Source organism: Leopardus geoffroyi, chromosome B1, assembly GCF_018350155.1.
Source record: "Leopardus geoffroyi isolate Oge1 chromosome B1, O.geoffroyi_Oge1_pat1.0, whole genome shotgun sequence".
Lineage (NCBI taxonomy): Eukaryota > Metazoa > Chordata > Mammalia > Carnivora > Felidae > Leopardus > Leopardus geoffroyi.
In genome coordinates this window covers 84794439-84816531 of record NC_059327.1, presented here as the reverse complement: position 1 = coordinate 84816531, position 22093 = coordinate 84794439, and the positions used below count along the sequence as shown (strand labels likewise).

The 22093-nt window shown below is 39.0% G+C and overlaps 1 long non-coding RNA gene across 1 annotated transcript; it reads right to left on the bottom strand.

Moving 5' to 3' along the window:
• Positions 1–5984: 5984 nt before the first annotated feature.
• Positions 5985–15166, bottom strand: LOC123582973. The gene is made up of 2 exons (XR_006704678.1): positions 14891–15166; positions 5985–6526 (listed from the first exon to the last, which is right to left on the bottom strand). It is a non-coding gene; the product is annotated as an uncharacterized LOC123582973 (long non-coding RNA).
• Positions 15167–22093: the final 6927 nt, after the last annotated feature.

Genomic DNA, 22093 nt, shown 5'->3' with positions numbered 1-22093 from the left:
CAGGGGACATTAAGGAGTTCTAGAGAGTTGTGGTGGAGAGGTTTGATACCACTGTGTTATTGATGATCAAGAGCAGGTTAGTCCCAAGTGTAAGAGAGCCTGCACAGGAAGTGGGCTGTGGGTCTGACCAGCAACATGGCGGGGGAGGGGGTGGTGGTTTGGAAAGGTGGGCGTGAGGGATTGTGGAGTACAACTAAGGAAAGATAATGCAACATCTGATGGTCTGGGATGCCAGAGTTGCAGGTAGCAGCACAAATTAGAGTCGAGGCAATTCTATACTCCTCCCCACCCCTTTGAACCAAAAAATCAAGGATATTCATAAAGAGTAGGAAGAAGTGGTGACGTCCTATTGTTTCGCAGGCAGTGCTCTTGATCTAGCTGATCCACAAAGTGGTATAACATAAGAACCAGCTGAATTATATCTGTGACTTGTTTGGGGGACAGTGGAATATACAGGCTTAGCCAGAAAGAAAGGAGTGAGGGAAATCTTAGAATTGGGTGTGAGGATAAAGTTAGGAACATAGTTTGGGGCATCAGTAATTGAGGATCAGAGATGCTAGACTCAGGAGACTGAATGTATCCTGTAGGCCATGAAGAGCCACTGAAGATGACTACAAGGGGAATACTATAGTGGAAGGACAATTACACAGTATAGATTTGGGTTGATCCTAGTGGGATGTGCAAGAAAGTTTATGCAAGGAGATGTGGCACGAAGTCTTGAAGAACTAATGGGAGCCTGGATCATGAGTGTCAAAAAAAGAATGCTAGGGCGTGATGTGAGAGATGTTAAAAAAACAAATATTAGTAAGATTGGGGATTAATTACCTATTTAGTTGGACAACTTAGTCACTTTAATCTCATGTGTTCACTTTAATTGTTATGCACAACATATATTAAGCTACAATTCGAGGGGCGCCTGGGTGGCGCAGTCGGTTAAGCGTCCGACTTCAGCCAGGTCACGATCTCGCGGTCCGTGAGTTCGAGCCCCGCGTCGGGCTCTGGGCTGATGGCTCAGAGCCTGGAGCCTGTTTCCGATTCTGTGTCTCCCTCTCTCTCTGACCCTCCCCCGTTAATGCTCTGTCTCTCTCTGTCCCCAAAATAAATAAACGTTGAAAAAAAAAAAAAGCTACAATTCGATTAGTCAATATAGTGAGTTAAATAGACCTTAACACATCCTTCAAGAGTTCTTTTTTTTTTTTAATTTTTTTTTTTCAACGTTTATTTTTGGGACAGAGAGAGACAGAGCATGAACGGGGGAGGGGCAGAGAGAGAGGGAGACACAGAATCGGAAACAGGCTCCAGGCTCTGAGCCATCAGCCCAGAGCCTGACTCGGGGCTCGAACTCACGGACCGCGAGATCGTGACCTGGCTGAAGTCGGACGCTTAACCGACTGCGCCACCCAGGTGCCCCTCAAGAGTTCTTAATGCAAAGAGGCAATCACATAAAAATATGCACTGAACCAATGCTGTAAAATCTCATTGATTTAAAAAAACAATAATTGAAAAGAGATTAGAACAGTAGACATTTTGAATTACAAAATGCTTTCAAAGAAATTCAGTTTTATTACTTTGAAGTTTATATAGAAGTAGTTTATTTAGGTTAACATGTACAAGAGGTTTTGTTTTTAATAACAGTTAAAATTTTTATCATTATTGTTATTCTTCATATATAGTGATCTAAATTTTTTTAAATGTTTATTTTTGAGAGAGACAGAGTGTGAGCAGATGAGGGACAGAGAGAGAGGGAGACACAGAATCTGAAGCAGGCTCCAGGCTCTGAGCTGTCAGCACAGAGCCGGACACAGGGCTCGAACTTGTGAACCACGAGATCATGACTTGAGCTGAAGTTGGACGTTTAACTGGCTGAGCCACCCAGGTGCTCCTATAGTGTTCTTCTAAATAGTAATTTTATTAAAAGATTTTAAGAAGTTTATTTATTTATTTTGAGAGAGAGAGAGAGAGCGAGCAGAGAGAATCCCAAGCAGGCTCTGCATTGTCAGCACAAAGCCTGATGCAGGGCTCAGCTCACAAACTAAGAGATCATGACCTGAGCCGAAATCAAGAGTCAGACGCTTAACCAACTGAGCCACCCAGGCACCCCTAAATAATAATTTTAATCGTAGTTTTGTAAACACTAAATATGTTCAATCCATTAAGGACAGTTTTAGATAAATTTGGTCTGAACTAAAGAGCGTCCTTAAAAATACGTAATTTTGTTTAAAAAATTTTTTAAATACTTTTATTTATTTTTGAGAGAGAGAGGGGGAGAGAGAGAGAGAGAGAGAGAGAGCGCATGAGCAGGGGAGGGGCAGAGAGAGAGGGAGATACAGAATCTGAAGCAGGCTCCAGGCCCTGAACTGTCAGCACAGAGCCTGATGTGGGGCTCGAACTTTTAAACTAATTCAAAAGTATAGTAAAATTCTCACTGGTTTTCAAAGAGGCTCTGACATCTAATATGTTTTGTCACTTGTCATATAATAATTAAGACTTTACAACCCAGAATAGTAGCCAACACAGATAGCTTGTCAAATTCTGTCTTCAAAGAATGAAAGGACAGATAGAACTTGCTAGGAAACCAGCTTTGGGTATTATCTCCCATTTCTTGTTATTTCCCTATTTCTCTCTTTTTCAAAATAGAATGTACTTATTGACTTAAAAAAGAAAAAGGAAAAAATACATTCACAGAAATAGATGAAGCACATATGCCTTAAAAGAAAATCTGTCATATGGTTTGCAGTTGTTTCTTATATTTATTTTTTAACTTCACATTAAGGAAGCTGACTTTCTCATGGCCTTGGAACTAGGCCTTGGCTTTCCAGGAAAAGTAATTCAAACAGAGCTATTTTATGGCAATTAGATGGCTTAAAGAAAAGCTTTTAACAACTCAGAGCTTGTCAAACAAGAAGACATTATCTAAATGTCTTTGAAAAGAAGATTTAAATTTCGTTATTACTTCTTATCCATTTGGGAAAATAAAGCTCCTGGGAGAAATGCCATTATTGTGTGTATTAACATTTTAAATTTGCACAAACAATTCTGTCATACCTTCTCTAAGCCCCATCAAGTCAAAGGGTGAAAACTGGGAATTATTAAAGAAGAATCAATCCAAAAAAATACCTGAATTCTGTTTCTCCAGAATATAATTCAATCAATTAATTGTTCATTAATTTACTTATTTATGTTGACTGTTTTGTTACCTCTATAACACATAGGACTACAGACAAATACAATAAAAACCAGAATATAATATGAATAGAAATAGCTTAGTGAAAGTCTATTTCCTTCCAGTAACTTTAGGGCAAATAAGTGAATTTTGATATTTTTGTTCCAGTAACTCTGCTTCCAAAGGCAGATTATTTTGGCTTTGGATTTAATTTTACAAAACGACATTTCCTAGCTTCATAATAAACACAATGCCATATTTCCAAGGGAATTAATCAGACCTAAGGATAGATGTTAATATTTCAGTTCCTAAAAATTCCTTTAGATGTCTCTGTTTTGCATCTCATCAGCATCCATACAGTAGGCCACTGGGAAAGACAATGCCGAAGCTGGTTTCCTAGCAAGTGCAGGCTAGCCTTTAAGGACAAACGGGGCTCTTTGAAAACAGAATTTGACAAAGTTAATGAAAGAAATATATGGATGACTGACATGCAGATACACCATTACACTTCATAGTACTTATAAGCCAAAAACAAACAAAGAAACAAAAACCCAAAAAAACAACAACAACAAAAAATCACAAAACTCTACTGGGGGAGATGTCCTTTTCTACTGAGCTTTCAGGCAATTCTGTTGCATCATACAATTTTAATACTGTTTGGGTTTGTAGTACAACCTGTGTTTTCATTCGAGGATATCCATTCAGGCTTAAATGACAAAGGTTAGGCAACAAATTTCTTTAGTCTTTGCTTTTTAAAGGCTATGAAGTATTGAAATGACTGCTTTATTATAAATGTGTGCACCTGTCTCTTAGAAATTTAAACATGCTAGGATATAGTAATATGTGTGGGAAGGAAAAAAGACATCTGAAAGTGTTATTAGGCTTGTAGTTAAATGTGGAGGATTAATTGCACACACCTTACCTTTTTTCTCTACCAAATCCCCACTGAAACAATACTAAAAGAATTAAAAAGATGCATTACCCAGAGGGCAAGGCTAACATAAGATTTTTTTGGAAGTCCCCAAAATTTTGGCAGATGGAAGAGCAGAGTGAAAAAAGCTAAAAGCTAACTGCTTGCAGATGGGGGGCCCCATGAAGCAGGTCACAAAACTCCAGAAGGCACCAGATACCTCTGAAGGAAAAAGGTAAGAGTGGAGATAAAGTTAAATGGAAGATATATATAAGGACTTCTTCATTCCTTGTAGTATTGCCCACAATAATGCAATTCCTCTCTCAGCTCTTGCAGAGCACAGGAGGTTTGCTCCCTAGAAAAATCAAACCTAAGAAAGTTTAGATCTGGGGACATCAGAAATAGCAGAATGAAAGATGAAATGATAAATTGAAAAAAGAGGACATAATATCTAAATTTTATATATTGATAAGCCCCTTGCTCTTCTCTCTCTCTCTATGCAAAATGTGGACGGTGGTCACTTAGCTCCAACAGGCAATGTATTAGTAGATTCCTTCCTGGAGTTCTTGATTGGCTCCAGAGGAACAAAAAAAATCTACATTTCCTGACATTCCTAGGTCCTGACCGCCTTGCAATGAGGCTCACCAAATGGGTTGTTCTGCCATCAGAGTTATCAATGTGAATGGTTATTCAAGGACTACTAGATACATGAAGAAAGCATCTTATATACAAGTCATAGATGACAACTAAAATGAAAGGAACTCAGAAGAAAAAAAAGTATTGAAGCAGAAGAAAAAATGATAATATTCTTAGGGACTTGGAATGTATTTTATTCTTCAAGCAATAGCAGGAAGGTATAAAAAAATTGAGAGAATACCAAAGTCTTAAATAAAAATATTTTTAGCAGAAGTAAATAATTTAATAGAAGTGTGAAAGGTAAAGCGGGGACTCTTCCAAAAAATTTAGAACAAAAAGAGAAAGAGAAAGCAAATAAGAAAGAAAATATTTTTAAAAGCTAGTGGACCGGTCAAGGGCAAGACACTCAACTATTAGGTTTTTGAGAAAGAACAAAAAGCAAAGAAAGGGAGGGAAAAAATCATAAAAAAACAATGTGAGAAGACTTCCAAGTATTGAAAGCTATGAATTTCTGGATCAAAAGAGTCCTCCAAGTACTCAGAAATGAATGATAAAAAAAAAATCAACATCAACTCATAATATGACATTGCAGAACCCTAAGGATACAAAGAAGATCCCAAGAGCAGCTGAATGGAAATAGCAGGGCCCATTCAAAAGATAGTAGTTAGACAGTGAAGTAGTCCCCTTCAAAATCCTGAGGAAAAATGAATTGGAGCCTAGAAATCCATTGTCAGCCAAGTTTTCCATCAACTAGGAATGCAGAGTAATACTTTCAGATATGCAGGATCTCTAAAAATGAGTCCTCTGTGCACTATTTCTCAGGACACTACTAGAGGTTGTTTTCCATAAAAAAAAAAAAAGGGATCAAACAGTAAGGGAGGGAGTCCACCGATCTGAGTGAAACACGCTACAAAACAGGAACAAGATAGGGGCGCCTGGGCGGCTCAGTTGGCTAAGCATCTGACTTCGGCTCAGGTCATGATCTCATTGTTCATGAGTTTGAGCCCTGCGTCAGGCTCAGATCCTGGAGCCTCCTTTGGATTCTGGTCTCCCTCTCTCTCTGTCCCTCCCCCACTTGCCTTCTGTCTGTCTCTCTCAAAAATAAGTAAACGTTAAAAAAAAAACAGGAGCAAGGTAAAGGCCTTGTCTGGATGATGGTGAAGGAAAGTGTCAGGATGATAGTTGTGTAACAGATGTGAGAACAGTCAGTCCAGATTAGAAAAATCCGCCCAGAGGTCTGTAAGAGATATGTTTTCAAAGTAAAAACACAACTGATATATTACCTGGTGTTGTGCATTTGACAGCTGAAAATTATGCTTCAAACAAGCCCAAATTAGAGATGTAATCAAAACACTATTTTTGTCTTCCATTGTTCTTTTACGTTTTTCAGTAATTGATTCCTCCCACCCTTCCTTTCTTCTGGATAAATTCTCCAGAAGTTCATTCACATAGCTAATTGGCTCACTCTTAGACAATAAAACACTCCAGTGGCAGAAGCAGTCTAGTTGTTCACCAAGCCGGTTTCTTCTTCCTTTGCACAAATATATATTGCATTTCCCAGGCTCTCTTAGAGTTAGATGTGACCATGTGACTGGGTTCTGACCAGTGGAACTCAAGACAAAGTGATTGATGACATTTTGGGGCCTGGTTCACAAAAAAATTCTGATAAAAGATGCTTTGTGTTCTTTTCCCTTCTGTCAGGCTCATGCAGAAATGAATTTGCTGGCCTGTGAAGCTACAGGTTGATGATGGTGGAGCCATAAAATTGAAAGAGACTGGATTTCTGAAGTGCTGCTTGATGCTTGGAACATAGCCACCTGCCAATCAAAAAGAGACATTTCATGGGGCCAAAAAATAAACTTCTATTGTCATGCCGTAGGAAAACAATTAGCAAAACTGTCCTCTGGAGACTTGAAAAGCAGACCATGTTTCTACTCAGCCTATAGCTTTGGGGAAAAGTTTAGGAAAAGAGTGATAGGCAATACCATGTGCTTTCAGTAATTTTACTAGAAAAGACGAGCTCAGGAAAGAATTGGCAGTTTGAAGCAGAAATGAAATTGTCTGTAGAGAAAGACCAGAAATTTGATCCTTTGAATTTGAAACTTTCCATTTCACATATGCTCTCAATATGTAAATTAGAATATCCATGATCTATAACTAAACCATAACTACAGTCATGCATTTGGTTTATCATGCAGTCTCCACCTGGCACTGAGGCAGACCAGCCGCTGTCAGTGGGAGAGGGGCAGGTGATTTTTTCTGTGCTTGCCGACCACTTGTTTGCCACTTGCAAGCTGTTACTACTGATGCTGTGGGTTTTGGGGAGTGCAGTTTGGTGGGAGAAAGGGAAAAGTGGAGAAAAAAATTTCAGATTAGCCCTGATTCTGCTGTTAAGATGTTTGGAACTGGTTTTCCTCTTAGGGCTGCTCTGGGGGTTCTGCAGGAATGCCCCCCCCCCACGCTGTGCTCACCCAGCTACAGCACCCGCAGCAGGAGCGTGAGGCTGCTTCTCTACCTGTCCACACAGCCACCATTTCCTATTGCCTCTTCCTTTAGAAGCTCAGTAGCCCTGCCAGAGAGTCCTCTTGAGCAGGGCAAAAAATGTCCCCAGGCTAGTTCTATCCATGAGATCCTCAGCTCCTCTCCCAGAAATATGTTGCTTCATTGCCCAAATAAGTCACCACCTGCCCCTCCTGCCTGCCTGTCAGATCTCAATCATCTCATGTCTCACACTCCAGGGAAGACATATTAAGCTCTTTTTTGAAGCCCCTTTTTGCCAAGGGTTATCATCCCACCTTTTTCCCTCACAGAAAGTGAAACTCAGAGCCTAGTAGTGTGCATGGGTGCGTGTGCATGCACAAACACACACCCTTCTTTGGAAATCATATCTTCATTTCCAATCTCTTGACCTTTCTTTATCCTCCTGTGGTTTTAGAACTAACTGGTTCTCTGGTATCTCTTAAAATCTGTACTTTGGTTTGAAATTTTTTGCATAGGAGATTTCATATGTAGTATATTACAATGACTTAGCTGGCATTTTCAATTTAACAACCTGTTACACTGTATTAGAAAGAGTTTTATACTTCCGTTGGAAGATTATGGGAGAGAATTAGTGATAAGCACAGAGAAACCAATTATATAATAGGAATGTTGAAAATCAAGCAGGTTTTAGTTCCCTATAAAACAAAAAGCTGTGTAAGAAAGGAAACTAACTGCCTTCCTTCCACTCCATGTCCCACCCACACTATGGCAAGCTACTCCTCACCATTCAAGGAATGCAATAATGGGGATGGGTTATCTTAGTCCTAAATATTTTTTGCAAATCTGTTTCCTATACTGTAAAGAAGCATGAAGATGATGGGTTTAAAAGGTGACCTTTTCTACATTAGAGTGCTCATTCTAAAATATTAAAAACAAGCTAAAATAATGCATTCCTTTGTGTAATTTGGTATCCTTTTTTTTTTTAAAGGAAAGTTTAGATGTGGTTAATGGGCTCTTTGTCCCATTTCTTTTATTTATTTATTTATTTTTTTTTAATTTTTTTTTTTCAACGTTTATTTATTTTTAGGACAGAGAGAGACAGAGCATGAACGGGGGAGGGGCAGAGAGAGAGGGAGACACAGAATCGGAAACAGGCTCCAGGCTCTGAGCCATCAGCCCAGAGCCCGACGCGGGGCTCGAACTCACGGACCGCGAGATCGTGACCTGGCCGAAGTCGGACGCTTAACCGACTGCGCCACCCAGGCGCCCCTCTTTTATTTATTTTTTATGAAGCTGTTTAATTCCAGTATCGTTAACATACAATGTTATATTAATTTCAGGTATACAGTATAGTGATTCAACAATTCTAATTATCACTCAGTGCTCATCATGATAAATATACCCTTTAATTTTCATCACCTAGTTTACCCATTTCCATAACCACATCTCCTCTGGTAACCATCAGTTTGTTCTCTGTAGTTAAGAATGCGTCCCAACATGTATAGCACTGCTGTCAACAATAGCCAAATTATAGAAAGAGCCCGAATGTCTATCGACTGATGAATGGATAAAGAAGAGGTGGTGTGTACACACACACACACACACACACACACACACACACACACACACTGGAATATTACTTGGTGATCAAAAAGAATGGAGCCTTGCCATTTGCAACAATGTGGATGGAACTAGAGTATTATGCTAAGTGAAATAAGTCAGAGAAGGAAAAATATCATGATTTCACTCATGTGTGGAATTTCAGAAATACAACAGATGAACATAGGGGAAGGGAAAGAAAAATAAGATAAAAAGAGAGGGATGCTGGGGCGCCTGGGTGGCTCAGTCGGTTAAGGGGCCGACTTCAGCTCAGGTCACGATCTCGCGGTCCGTGAGTTCAAGCCCCGCGTTGGGCTCTGGGCTGATGGCTCAGAGCCTGGAGCCTGCTTCCGATTCTGTGTCTCCCTCTCTCTCTGCCCCTCCCCCGTTCATGCTCTGTCTCTCGCTGTCTCAAAAATAAATAAAACGTTAAAAAAAAAAAAAAAAAAAAAAAAAAGAGAGGGATGCAAACCATGAGAGTCTTAAATACAGAGAACAACCTGAGGATTGCCGGAGATGAGCTGGGTGGGGAGATGGGCTAAATGGGTGATGGGCATTAAGGAGGGCACTTGTTGGGATGAGCACTGGGTGTTATTTGGAAGTGATGAATCACTGGGTTCTACTCTGGAAACCAGTACTTCACTGTATGTTAACTACCTTGAATTTAAATTAAAAAAAAAGAATCTTGGTTTGTCTTCTCTTTTTTCCCCTTTGCTGTTTTGTTTCTTAAATTCCACATATGAGTGGAATCATATGGTATTTGTTTTTCTCTGACTGATCTATGTCATTTAGCTTTATACTCTCTAGCTTCATTCATGTTGTTGGAGATGGCAAGCTTTCATTCCTTTTTATGGCTAAATAATATTCCATTATAGATATACACCACCTCTTCTTTATGCATTCCTCTATTGATGGGCACTTCCATAATTTTTTTTAACATTTATTCATTTTTGAGAGACAGAGACAGAGCATGAGCGGGGAAGGGGCAGAGAGAGGGAGACACAGAATCTGAGGCAGGCTCCAGGCCCTGAGCCGTCAGCATAGAGCCCAAGAGGGGACTCGAACTCACAAACTGCAAGATCATGACCTGAGCTGAAGTCGGTCGCTCAACTGACTGAGCCATCCAGGTGCCCCATTCCATAATTTGGCTTACATGATGTGGCTACTGTAAGTAATGCTGCAATAAACATAGGGGTGCATGTATCCCTTTGAGTTACTGTTTTTGTATTTTTTGGGCAAATACCCAGTAGTGCAATTACTGAATCCTAGGGTAGTTCTATTTTTAACTTTTTGAGGAACCTCCGTAATGTTTTCCATAGCAGATGCACCAGTTTGCATTCCCATCAATGGTACGTGAGGGTTCCTTTTTCTCTAAATCCTCACCAACATCTGTTGTTTCTTGTGTTTTTGATTTTAGCCATTCTGACAGGTGTGATGTAATATCTCATTGTAGTTCTGATTTGCATTTCCCTGATGATCAGTGATTATGAGCATCTTTTCATATGTCTGTTGGATGTCTGAATGTCTTCTTTAGAGGAATGTCTGTTCATGTCTTCTGCCCATTTTTTAAGTGGATTATTTGTTTTTTGGGTGTTGAGTTGTATCAGTTTTTTATGTATTTTGGGGACTAACCCTTTATCAAATATGTCATTTGTATCTATCATCTCCCATTCAGTAGGTTGCCTTTTAGTTTTGTTGATTATTTTCTTCTCTGTGCAGAAGCTTTTAATTTTGATGTAGTCCCAATAGTTGATTTTTGCTATTATTTCCCTTGCCTGAGGAAACATATCTAGAAAAGTGTTGCTGTGGCTGATGTCAGAGAAAATGCTCCCTGTGCTTTCTTCTAGGATTGTTATGTTTTCAGGTCTCATATTTAGGTCTTTAATCAATTTTGAGTTTATTTGTGTGTATGGTGTAAGAAAGTGGTCCAGTTTCATTCTTTTGCACGTAGCTGTCCAGTTTCCTCAATACTATTTGTTGAAGAGACTGTCTTTTTTCCCGTTGGATATTCTTTCCAGCTTTGTTGAAGATTCATTGACCGTATGTTTGTAGGTTCATTTCTGGGTTTTCTGTTCTGTTCTATTGGTTGCGTGTCTGTTTTTATGCCAGTACCATACTATTTTGATTACTACTGCTTTGTAATATAACTTGAATTCTGGAACTGTGATACCTCCAGTTTTGTTTTTCTTTTTCAAGATTGATTTGGCCAGTTGGGTCTTTTATGGTTCCATACAAATATTGGGATTATTTGTTCTAGTTCTGTGACAAATGCTGTTGACATTTTGATAGGGATTGCATTGGATGTGTAGATTGCTTTGAGTAGTAGAGACATTTTAACAACATTTGTTCTTTCAACCCATGAGAATGAGACGTCTTTCCATTTCTTTGCCCCATCTGGAATTTCTTTCATCAGTGTTTTATTTATAGTTTTCAGAGTACAGGTCTTTCAACTCTTTGATTAGGTTTATTCCTAGGTATTTTGTTATTTTTGGTGCTATTGTAAATCGAATTGTTTTCTTAATTTCTCCTCTACATTGTTGGTATACAGAAATGCAACAGATTTCTATACATTGATTTTGTGTCCTGCAACTTTACTGAATTCATTTATCAGTTCTAGTTGTGTTTTGGTGGAGTCTTTCAGGTTTTCTGTGTATAATATGCCATATGCATATAGTAAAAGTCATATGCAAATAGTAAAAATTTTACTTCTTCCTTACAAATTTGGACACCTTTAATCTCTTTGTTGTCTGATTGCTATTGCTAGTACTTCCCCATACTATTTTGAATAAAAGTGGTGAGAGTGGACATCCTTGTCTTGTTCCTGACTCTAGGGGAACAGTTTTTCCCCATTGAATAAGATGTTTGCTGTGAGATTTTAGCGTAAGGACTTTATGTTGAGGTATGTTGTCTTTAGACCTACTTTGTTGAGGTTTGTAATCATGAATAGATATTGTATTTTGTCAAATGCTTTTTGTTTGATTTTTTAATATTGAACCACCCTTGCATCCTGGGAATAAATCCCACTTGATTGTAACGAATATTTTTTTTTTTTTAATGTTTTGCTGGATTTGGCTTGCTAGAATTTTTGCATCTGTGTTCATCAGGGATATTGACCTGTGGTTCTCTGTTTTGCTCAAAAACTGTCTTTGCCCTTCCTACCTCGTCAATGTGTTCTCTTCTCTACCTTAGTTGTAGAGTTTTTTCTGACAGTCTTTGAGTCTATTTCTGGGTTACTTACAGTGATGTGAGTGTTATCTAGTTGTATCCATGGGACATGTGACCTTAGGATCCTTCTACTCCACTGTCTTCCCATCCTCCCGGTCCATGCCATTTCTAATAATAGAAACCTCCAGTTAAGTTCTCATAGCTCGTTTTCCCTGACGTCTAATCGTTTCCCAAGCATAGTCAATCCTATGCTGCTTCCATGGCTGACACTCTAGAAGGTTGAAGTTAAGAATGGCTTGCCAGATTATCCCTTAATCCTGAAATACATTGTAAGGCAGAGGTAGGAAGAAAATGAGCATATTCACAAATAAGAAAGGCTACATCTTTAAAGGTTCCCTCACTTTTTTCATCTGTAGAAAATCCTTACTTTGCAGGTTAGGGTTTTCTATCAGTTGAGTTAAGGATCATTGTCACTGCTTTTCTCAGCTCACATAGGCAGTCATTTGCCCCATTTTCTGTGACTATCTTACTGTTAATAGCACATCTCACGCTGCATTGTCAATCATGTGTTCAATGGCATCCTTCTACTATAAGAGAACTCCTGTTAATGATCCTGTTCATTTTCATCTCCCATGTCTAAGAACAACGCCTGAAACAAAGGACCCAATAAATGTTGAATGAGTGAATAAGTGATTGAATGAGTAATGACAGAACACTAGATGAACGCAAATATAATTCACTTTTGTCAACATTTTGAATTTTATTATAATTGTTTGTACGTATTTATTTCTTCCTTTCCACTGTGAGCACTAGAGGGTATGAATCCTGTTTTAGTGGCTCTAGTACGTCGCACTGTGCCTAGTGCCTAAAATGTGGCAGTTGTTCATCAACGTTTTCAAAATGAAAAAATGAATTCATTCATTTATGAGATGTGTAAGAATAGGCACCTACTGTCTGTATCTCATGCTTTCGTTATACCAGTTCTTGTCCTTTTTAGGGACTCAATACTATAGTTGAAATAAAAAAAAAAATTTGGGAGCAGATCTCTTCTGCTACTGCCTTCATCACCTTCGAAATACTTATTTTGTTTTTTAAGATAATAACATTTGCTTTTTCTTATCTTGTCCTTTCTTGTTTTTTCTCTCTCTTTGTAGGTAACCCAGATTTTGAACGAAGACCGTGTTTATAAGAGTAGTTAGAATAAGCCTTCTATAGAAGTGATACTTTGGTTTATAAGCCCCAGCTTTTTTGTCCAGTCAGTGCTGTTGGTATTGAATGACTTAATGAAAATGCCTGGGGCTTGCGGATTAAAGAGCTAGGTTATTACATGGGCTTCTTTCCTGAAAAATATTTATTGCAGAATGTTCGTGGCACTAAGTAAAAATAGATAACATAGTAGCATTTTCAAAGCCCTGATCTTATATGCACACAAGTGCCCTGCTCTTATTTTAACCCTGGCTTAGCACTGCTCAACCACAGAAGTACCAAATCTTCCTTTTGGGGCAAAAAGAACAAATTGCTTTTTCCTTGTTCATAAGACAGATGGAGTATCCAAAGATTGGCTCTATGTTGCACACTCTGAAACCAGTCTTAGGCCTATGGTCTGTTTTTCTGTACAAAAGGAAACCACTGGAAGGATACATTTTAAAAATCAGATTGTTACAGGTAGTTGAAAATTTAGTTTGCCCTCAGCTTAAAAAACAAAAACAAAAAGAAAACATTGTAGCCTGAAAAGCAGGAGGAAAGGAAAAATTTGAGCATATCAACAGGGACTAAATCTGTCCTGCTCAATTGTGCAACAGAACAAAATGAGATGAGTATTAGTGGCAGTTGAGAAAAATAGCTTTTCAAATTCAGTTTTTTTTATGAGAGTAATTTAGGAAGTGTAGTATAAGAGTCATTAAGCACAAAATACCATAAATGTCAGTGTGAGTTGTATTCAGCTTTTGTTTGGCTCACTGAGTGACATACCATACCTTAAATCTGATGAAGAAGCTCTTTTGAAGGCTATAAAGGGAGAGGCATTAAAGCAAACTCTTCAAGCAGCACTGGGTTCTTTAGGGTTAGGGGTCCCTAAAACAACATTTGCCCATCTCATTGAGGAGAGAGAAGAGAAAAGAGGAAGCCTTTGCTTCCAACCCCATGAATGAAGCAGTATTAAGAAGAACCTTCTTATGAGCCAGCCACCCATTTGCCATTGGAAAAACAAGAGGGACATGGGCAGGGATGCCTGACTGGCTCAGTCAGTAGAGCATGCAGCTCTTGACCTGAGGGTGGTGAGTTCAAGCTTTATGTTCGGCATAGAGATTACTTAAAAAAAAAAAAAAAAAAAAAAAAAAAAAAAAAAAAAAGAGGGATGTGGGCAGGAACAATGAGCTTGTGGACTACAGTTTCAAGGAGGGAGGTAGGAGGAGGAATGAAACGTGAATCACCAGGCTGTGACAGAAGGAAATGTGAGTTTAAACACAGCTGTTTGCTCAGAGACTCCTGCAGGATTATATCCGTTATTGTGTTGGGATGGGATGAAAAGAGAGGTGTTCCCCTCCCCCTCACTTCTGCCAGCCCTAAAAGTTATGGAGTGTGAAGCATGAGCTCCCTTGTAAATATTGGTTTGAAAGTCTCACCAACTCTAGAGAGTTTAAAAACCAGGGAAATGCACTATAAATCTAAGATCTCAAGGGAAAAGTATATTTTTATGAGTCTATGTTTATTGAATGCTTGCAGAGAGCAGTACGGTATGACCATTTTAACCTCTGTCCAAATGCTCCCTATTTTTGACTCGCGTAACTTCATTTTAATTGCATCACATGCCTTGCCCTTAGAATGAAGCCTTAACACTTCATACTTGTAGTACATCACCACCCCACTCTTTCTTTACCTGTACTTCTCCAAATCTGCACAGGAAGATATGGCAGCACCATACAATCTAACCTTACCATAACTCTTTTATGTAAGATTTTTGCAGCCACTTGGTTCCTCTGAAAATTTTCCATGGTAGTCTCACTGTCAAGCCTCTATTTGCTTTGTAATGCATCTTCATCCAGACTTACAGTTGTACCTCAAGATCTGGCCACATTGAGCGGGGCCTCTAAAGTTTGGGTCAAGTCAGACTTCTGTAGCCTTCCTTAGCTCTCCAGCTCACACAGATGCCCCCTTTCTCTAAATCTGGAGCCTCTGTGCTGCCCTCCGAGACAGCTGTGTCTGTCCTCCCCAGTTACTAGACATTTTCTCAAGTATTTTCTGGTCTCCTTGGCTGCAGATTCCATTGTATTCATCACAGAGTTTTGTTTGTTTTTACGGAATTTTGATGTGTTGTGTGGCAACATCTGTGCTGAGTGTGTGTGTGTGTGTGTGTGTGTGTGTGCGTGCATGACTGGGAGAGAGAAGAAAAGTTTTCTTTTTTCTTTTCTTTCATTCCAAAGCATACTTGTTTATTCATTCTTCCCTCCACTCTTGGCAGAAACATCAGTGAGCAACCTCTACCACCCCCCCCTTTCCACATCTGGGGACGAGAATGGGCAGACACCCTATAGTCCTGCATCATTCCTCTGTGCTGTTCCTCTGCTTGCATAACTTTGGCTCAGAGACAGAGTGAGCACAGCTGGCTGAGTGGTTGCCTGAGGTCAGTAGAGTGATCTACATGCTCAGTCAGTGTCAGGCATTCTAAGATGCACTGAGGCAGAGGAAGAGTTTCTAGTTAGGAAAACATAAGATGATAATTCAGAATTCTTCTGTGTTTAATGAGGCAGAATCCCTTTAAAATCGTAGCATGTAGTTTATGGTATCAATTTCATGTATTCACTCATTATTTATTTATTAATTCATCTGTCCCATATTAAGGTCTGTGTGAATAAATTTAGTAGGGAGGTATAGCAGTTATGTGTTGCCATAATAATGCTGCATGGCAAACAGTAGCATACAACAACACACATTTATTTAGTTCATGATTCTGAGTCAAATGGATAGTTTTTCTTGTGTAAGCCAGGCTTGACTGATGTTAGCTGAGCTTACTCATTTACCTGTTATCAGCTGGCAATTCAACAGGGCACTGGCAAGTCTGGAGCGCTTTGGCTAAGACAAATGAGACAACTTGGACTCTTTTCATGTGGTCTCTCATCGTCTGGCAGCTTACCCTGAGCTCGTTCACATGATGGTGAGGATCCAAGACGTCAAGGGCAATGAACAAGATCTCTTGAGACATAGCCTCAGAACTGACGCAGAATCACTTCTGTCATGTTCTGGTGGCCAAAAGTAAGTCTAAAGTACAGCCCAGATTCGAGGTAGGGGTGGAGCAGATGGGGAATAAACTCCATCTCTTCAGGGGAAGAGCTGAAGAGTCATATTGTGAAGGACATGGGCCCTGAGAGATCTTTTGGGCCACCCACTTGATCTACTGCAAGGAGCTGGGCACAACGCCCGGTTTGAATATAATGTGATGAGGACTAAAAAGGAGCATGTGTGCAGTGGAAAAAATATTTTTTATAATGTTCTTCTACCTTCATTAAATTGTTTTTAAAGGAACAAGAGGAAGAAGGGTATAGGAAAGAGGCCAATAAACGATTTCAGCTCTCTTCCTCCTCTTTGCCACAATACACACAAAGACACTTACTGTGGGAAATCTCAGTGGTGTTCAAGACTTGCCTGGGGCAGCCACTCCAAAGACGTAGTACTGAGCCATTTGGAAGTCAGATCTGCCTGCAGAGGTAGTGTGAATCCTGTATTGTTTCTCCAGCAACGAAGGTGCTATTTGGAAACTAAGCCCTTACTGAAAACTTCAGGTACTTTCCTGGGTCTTCAGGGAAGGCTTTTCTGGGTTACTTTTTGGTTTCTGGAGTCACTATTGGATGCTAAGCTTCATTTCATTTTCTCATTCTGCATTTGTCACTTGGTCTCATTAGATTTCTGGGTCTCACTTGTCTGTCTGATTTAGACTCTTGTAAACTCCCAAGGCAGAGATGGCTGCCTGCTATATTTTACAAAACTTAGTAAATGCTAGCTAGCTATGGCTTTAAATCAATGAATCTTCCACTTACTTATCTTGTAACTCAGAACTTTCTGCATCATACCAATAACCTCTCAAAATGTCAATTTGCTGCTTACCTTTGGGTGTTGGTACAGGAAAAGAGTCAATTAATTGTTCTCAACTGCAGTCCCTGTGGGCATCACTGTAGCCCACAGCTCTGGAAAATGAAGAAGTGAGGGGAGCAATTCATGGTTGACGGAACTAGCTAACTCCAGAGAGGTGTTCGAAACTCTTGAGTTACAATCTTCTTGTCCTTTTTTGAACTTCCAACACTATCCTGTTTTCAGAAGATATAAACTGAAAAGAATTGGAACTTTCTGGTTCTAAGGGCGTCATCTTACTGGAATGGGGTTGCAGCAGCATTTTCTCTAGAAATACTTAAGAATAAGGTTGGGTGCCTGGGTGGCTCAGTCAGTGAGGCAACAGCCTCTTGGTCTCGGCTCAGGTCATGATTTCACAGTTTGTGAATTCGAGCTCTGCATCGGGCTTTGCGCTGACATTGCGGAGCCTGATTGGGATTCTTTCTGTCTCCTTTCTCTCTGTCTCTCTCTGTCTCTGTCTGCCTCTACCCTGCTTGCATTCTCTCTCTCAGTAAATAAATAAACTTTAAAAATTTTAATAAAAGAAAGAAATATTTAAGAATAAGGTAGGCAAACTCATGTTTGCTGGCCTGGATGAATTCTGTGATACCACATTCAGAAAACATTTTTTGAGGTTACTGGTTTTCCTTTGTTCTTTGCTTTTGACACACTCATTTTAAGTCCACTTTCTTAACAAAGAGTGTACATGAATTTGTGTACATACATACACATGACACTCAGAATAAGAAGCAAAGCTAGGGGTGCCTGGGTGGCTCAGTCGGTTGGGTGTCTGACTTCGGCTCAGGTCATGATCTTGCAGTTTGTGAGTTCGAGCCCCGCGTCCAGGGGCTCAGAGCCTGGAGCCTGCTTCCAATTCTCTGTCTCCCTCTCTCTCCGCCCCTCCCCTGTTCACGCTCTGTCTCTCAATAATACATGAGTGTTAAAAAAAAATTAAAAAAAAAGAAGCAAAGCTAAAATATATTCTGACAGCCTCTGGTTGAAACTATTTATTTTCCAGGCAAGTAAACAGAATCAAACAACAACAACAACAACAAATCTTGCACAATATCTAGCCAGTTGCCAGTTGTGTGAGAGGTATCCTGACTCTCTGTATATTCAAACTGCACGGTTTATGGAAACTTCCATTTTACACATAGAATGACTTAGAATTAGTGGAATCATCATCCAGAAACTTGTACTGTAATGTTCTGTTCTGTTTTGTTTTGAAAGAAAGACAGCACTTTACTTTGAAAAAGACCTACACTCTGCTTGTGGAAGCAGGCATCAGAAGGGGTGCACTTTGTGAGTTACCCTCAGGTGGTAGATGGAGGGTTATCTCTTGTACTGTAGTCTGTCGGAAGGAATGCTGTGTCCCAGCCAAGTGCACAGTGGCACATGACATAGAGGCAGAGCCAGCTGAAGGAGGAGGCCTAGCATGTGTTAATCTACATTTATCTATAATTTAGACCATAAGCAGGTCTTCTCAGCCCAAAAACATTTCCACCTTTAGATGCTTCCCATTTTGCCTGGGAGAGTTCTGTTTTATCCCTGTTGTCCTGGCATGCTTAACTTTCACTTTAAAAAGTGTCCCTGTTTAGACAATACACTATTCAGTCACCCTTGCTATCAATATAGTGGGAATGACACTACTTCTTTATGTCACCTAGGGTTTCCATTCTTCAAAGTTCCTTACACGTACTTAATAGAAGTAGTATGTAGAGATCCCAAACCTCCAAAAAAACTTTATCATACATTGCAAATAGGAAACGAGGCAGGATTTGATGAGTGTGAGGGGGATAATGAAGGAGAGTCTTGAAAGGGAAATCACGAGGCTACCAAAGGCAGACTCCTTCTACCTTCCGCTGGTGCCAGAGCCAAAGTTCAGTGGGAGACCAGTAACCTTGCAGGTGGTGGAAGGCCAACAAAGTTTATTGCTCAAACTGCCTTGATTAAGAGACAAATGCTTCCTCATTCTCTATGCTGAAAGAGCCAATACAAATTTAAAAGTACTACCAAGGCCTCGGGAACTTTTTTCTTTTCTTAAAAAAAAAATTTGGTGAATATTTTGTTTAGAGTCTTAACCCTTTTAAGATAATTTAATATGTATTAAAAATTCCCCTCTCCCACCTTCTCTTTTCTTTTCAATTTATGTTGAAGAACTTGTGTAGAGTGACCTGTAGAGTTTCTTAAATTTACTCTGTTTAACATGGACATCTGTCCTGTGAATCTCTTGTAATTTGGCAGCTGGAGCCCAAAACCTGATCAGAGTATAGGGGTGTTGCTCTCTTCCCTCAAGGCAAATACTGTCTGGACTGTACTTTTCTGATGTTAGTAGTCATTCGTGTCCGTTGCCTAACTCAGAGGTGAGCAAAGCTTTGTGAGCCAAGTGATCCCCAGCTCCTGTTTCTGTAAATAAAGTTTTATCAGAATGCACCTGTGGACATTTGTTTATACATTATCCATGCTGCTTTTTCTCTAATAACAGAATTGGGTAGTTGTAATTGTGGCCATGGGCCCTGCAAAGCCAACAATATTTATTATCAACCTTCTTGTGGAACAGCGTGTTGGTCCCTGGACTCATTCATTCATAAATTCATGATTTCAACATGGCAGTAACGCTATTCTATATGTTTGTGTGTTTGTGTGTGTCATCTTTTAAAATACAAAAGACCTCCAGAAATCATACTGCTACTTCCATTCTAATATAGGATTACAGGATTTTTACTTAAACACTTTTAAATTTTTATGTCCTTTCTTAAACATCAAGAATCTTAAACATCAAAAACACAGGGATTACTGAATTTTTTTCACTTGTGGATATATATCTTTTTATTGAGGTATAATTTATATGCAACATTATATTAATTTCAGATGTACAACATGATTCAGTGCTTGTATACAGTTTTGCCAAATGATCACCATAAGGAGACTACTTAACATCTGTCACCACAATTAGAGAATTTTTTTGTGATGAGAACTTTTAAGACTGACTCTCTTAGCAACTTTCAGATTTGCAATACAGCATATTAACTATAGTTGTCATGCTGTACTTTACATCCCCATGACTTACTTATTTTATAATTGGGAGTTCATACCTTTTGACCTTTACCCATTTTGCCCATTCCCCCATCCAGTCCCCTCTGCAATCACCAGTTTGTTCTCTGTAACTATAAGTTTTTGCTTTGTATATTTTGACATTCTGTTGTTTGGTGTGTACACATTGAGGATTGTTACGTGTTTTTGGAGAATTTACACCTTTATCATTATGTAATGCCCCTTTTTATCATAACCTCATAACTTTGCTTTTTCTGAAGTCTGCACTACCTAAAATTACTTTCATCTTTTCTTGGATTAGTGTTAGCATGGTTTATTATTTTTTTTAATGTTTATTTATTTATTTTGAGAGAGGGATAGCATGTGCTTGCATGAATGGGGGAAGGGCAGAGAGAGAGGGAGAGAGTCCGAAGCAGGCTCTGTGCTGTCAGCACACATATGGGGCTTGGTCTAATGAACTGTGGGGCTTGGTCTAATGAACTGTGACATCATGACCTGGGCCGAAATCAAGAGTTGGACACTTACCCATCTGAGCTACCCAGGTGCTCCAGTATTAGCATGGTTTATTTTTCTCCACTCCATTCACTTTAATTGATATGACTCTTTATATTTAAAGTGGGCCCTTATGGGCAACATATAGTTGGGTCTTGTTTTTTGCTGTACTCTTATGCTGACAATCTCTGTTGATTAAAAATTTGGTGTATTTAGACCACTGACATTCAAAATGACTATTGAGGGGTGCCTAGGTAGCTCAGCTGGATAAGTCTCCAACTCTTGAGTTTGGCTCAAGTCATGATTTCATGGTTTGTGAGTTGGAGCCCCACATCAGGCTCTGCGCTGACAGCAGGGAGCCTGCTTGGGAGTCTCTCTCTCTCTCTCTCTCTCTCTCACATCTTCCCCACTCTCTTTCTCAAAATAAATAAACATTAAAAAAATAAAGTGACTATTGATATTGTTGGATTAATATCTTCCATATTTGTTACTGTTCTCTATTAGTTGCTTTTGTTCTTTGTTCCTGCTTATTTCTACTTTTTTTCTGACTTTTGTGGTTTCAATCGAGCATATTATATAATTCCATTTTTTCTTATTGCTTAACATATCAATTATACTTTTTAAAAACTCTTTTAGTGGCATACTAGCTTTTGCAGTATACATTTACAAGTAAATGTCCATTTTTAAATAGAGCTGTATTGCTTTGTGGGTAGTCTGGCTACTTTATAATTACAAAATAATCCCAGTTTCTTCCCTCTCTTTACCATTACTGTTGTCCATTTAACTTATACACAAGTTTGTATGTGTGTGTGTGTATATATATATGTATATATATGATATACATGTATATAATATGTATACAATCAACTGCATTTTTGCTATTATTATTTTGAGGAAAATGTTACCTGTTAGATCAATTGAGAGTAAGAAAAATAAAAGTTTTTATTCTGCGTTGACTTATTCCTTCTCTTATGCTTTTCCATTTTTTATGTAGACCCAAGTTTCTGGCCTATATCATCTTCCTTCTCTCTGAAGAACTTCTTTTAACATTTACTGCAAGCAAGTCTATTGGCAACAAGTTCCTTCAATTTTTGTTCATCCGAGAAAGTCTCTATTTTTCCTTCTTTTGAAAGATAATTTCATAGGTTACAGAATTCTAGGGTTTTTTTTTCTCTCAGCACTGAATATTTCACTCCACTTCCTTCTTGCTTTCCTGGTTTCTGAGAAGAAGCCAATGTAATTTATATCTTTGCTTTTCTATAGCATTTTTTTTTTTCCTCTAGCTTCCAGCAGGATTCTTTCTTTCTTTTCCTCCTCAATCACTCCCTCCCCTCCTCTTCCACTGAAGCATAATTGACATGAAGTGTTCTACTGGTTTCAGGTGTACAACATAATGATTCAACAACTCTGTAAATTACTCAGTGTATACCGTTGGAAGGTTATTTCTTTGCCTTTGATTTATTTATTTATTTTTTTACCATTAGAATATA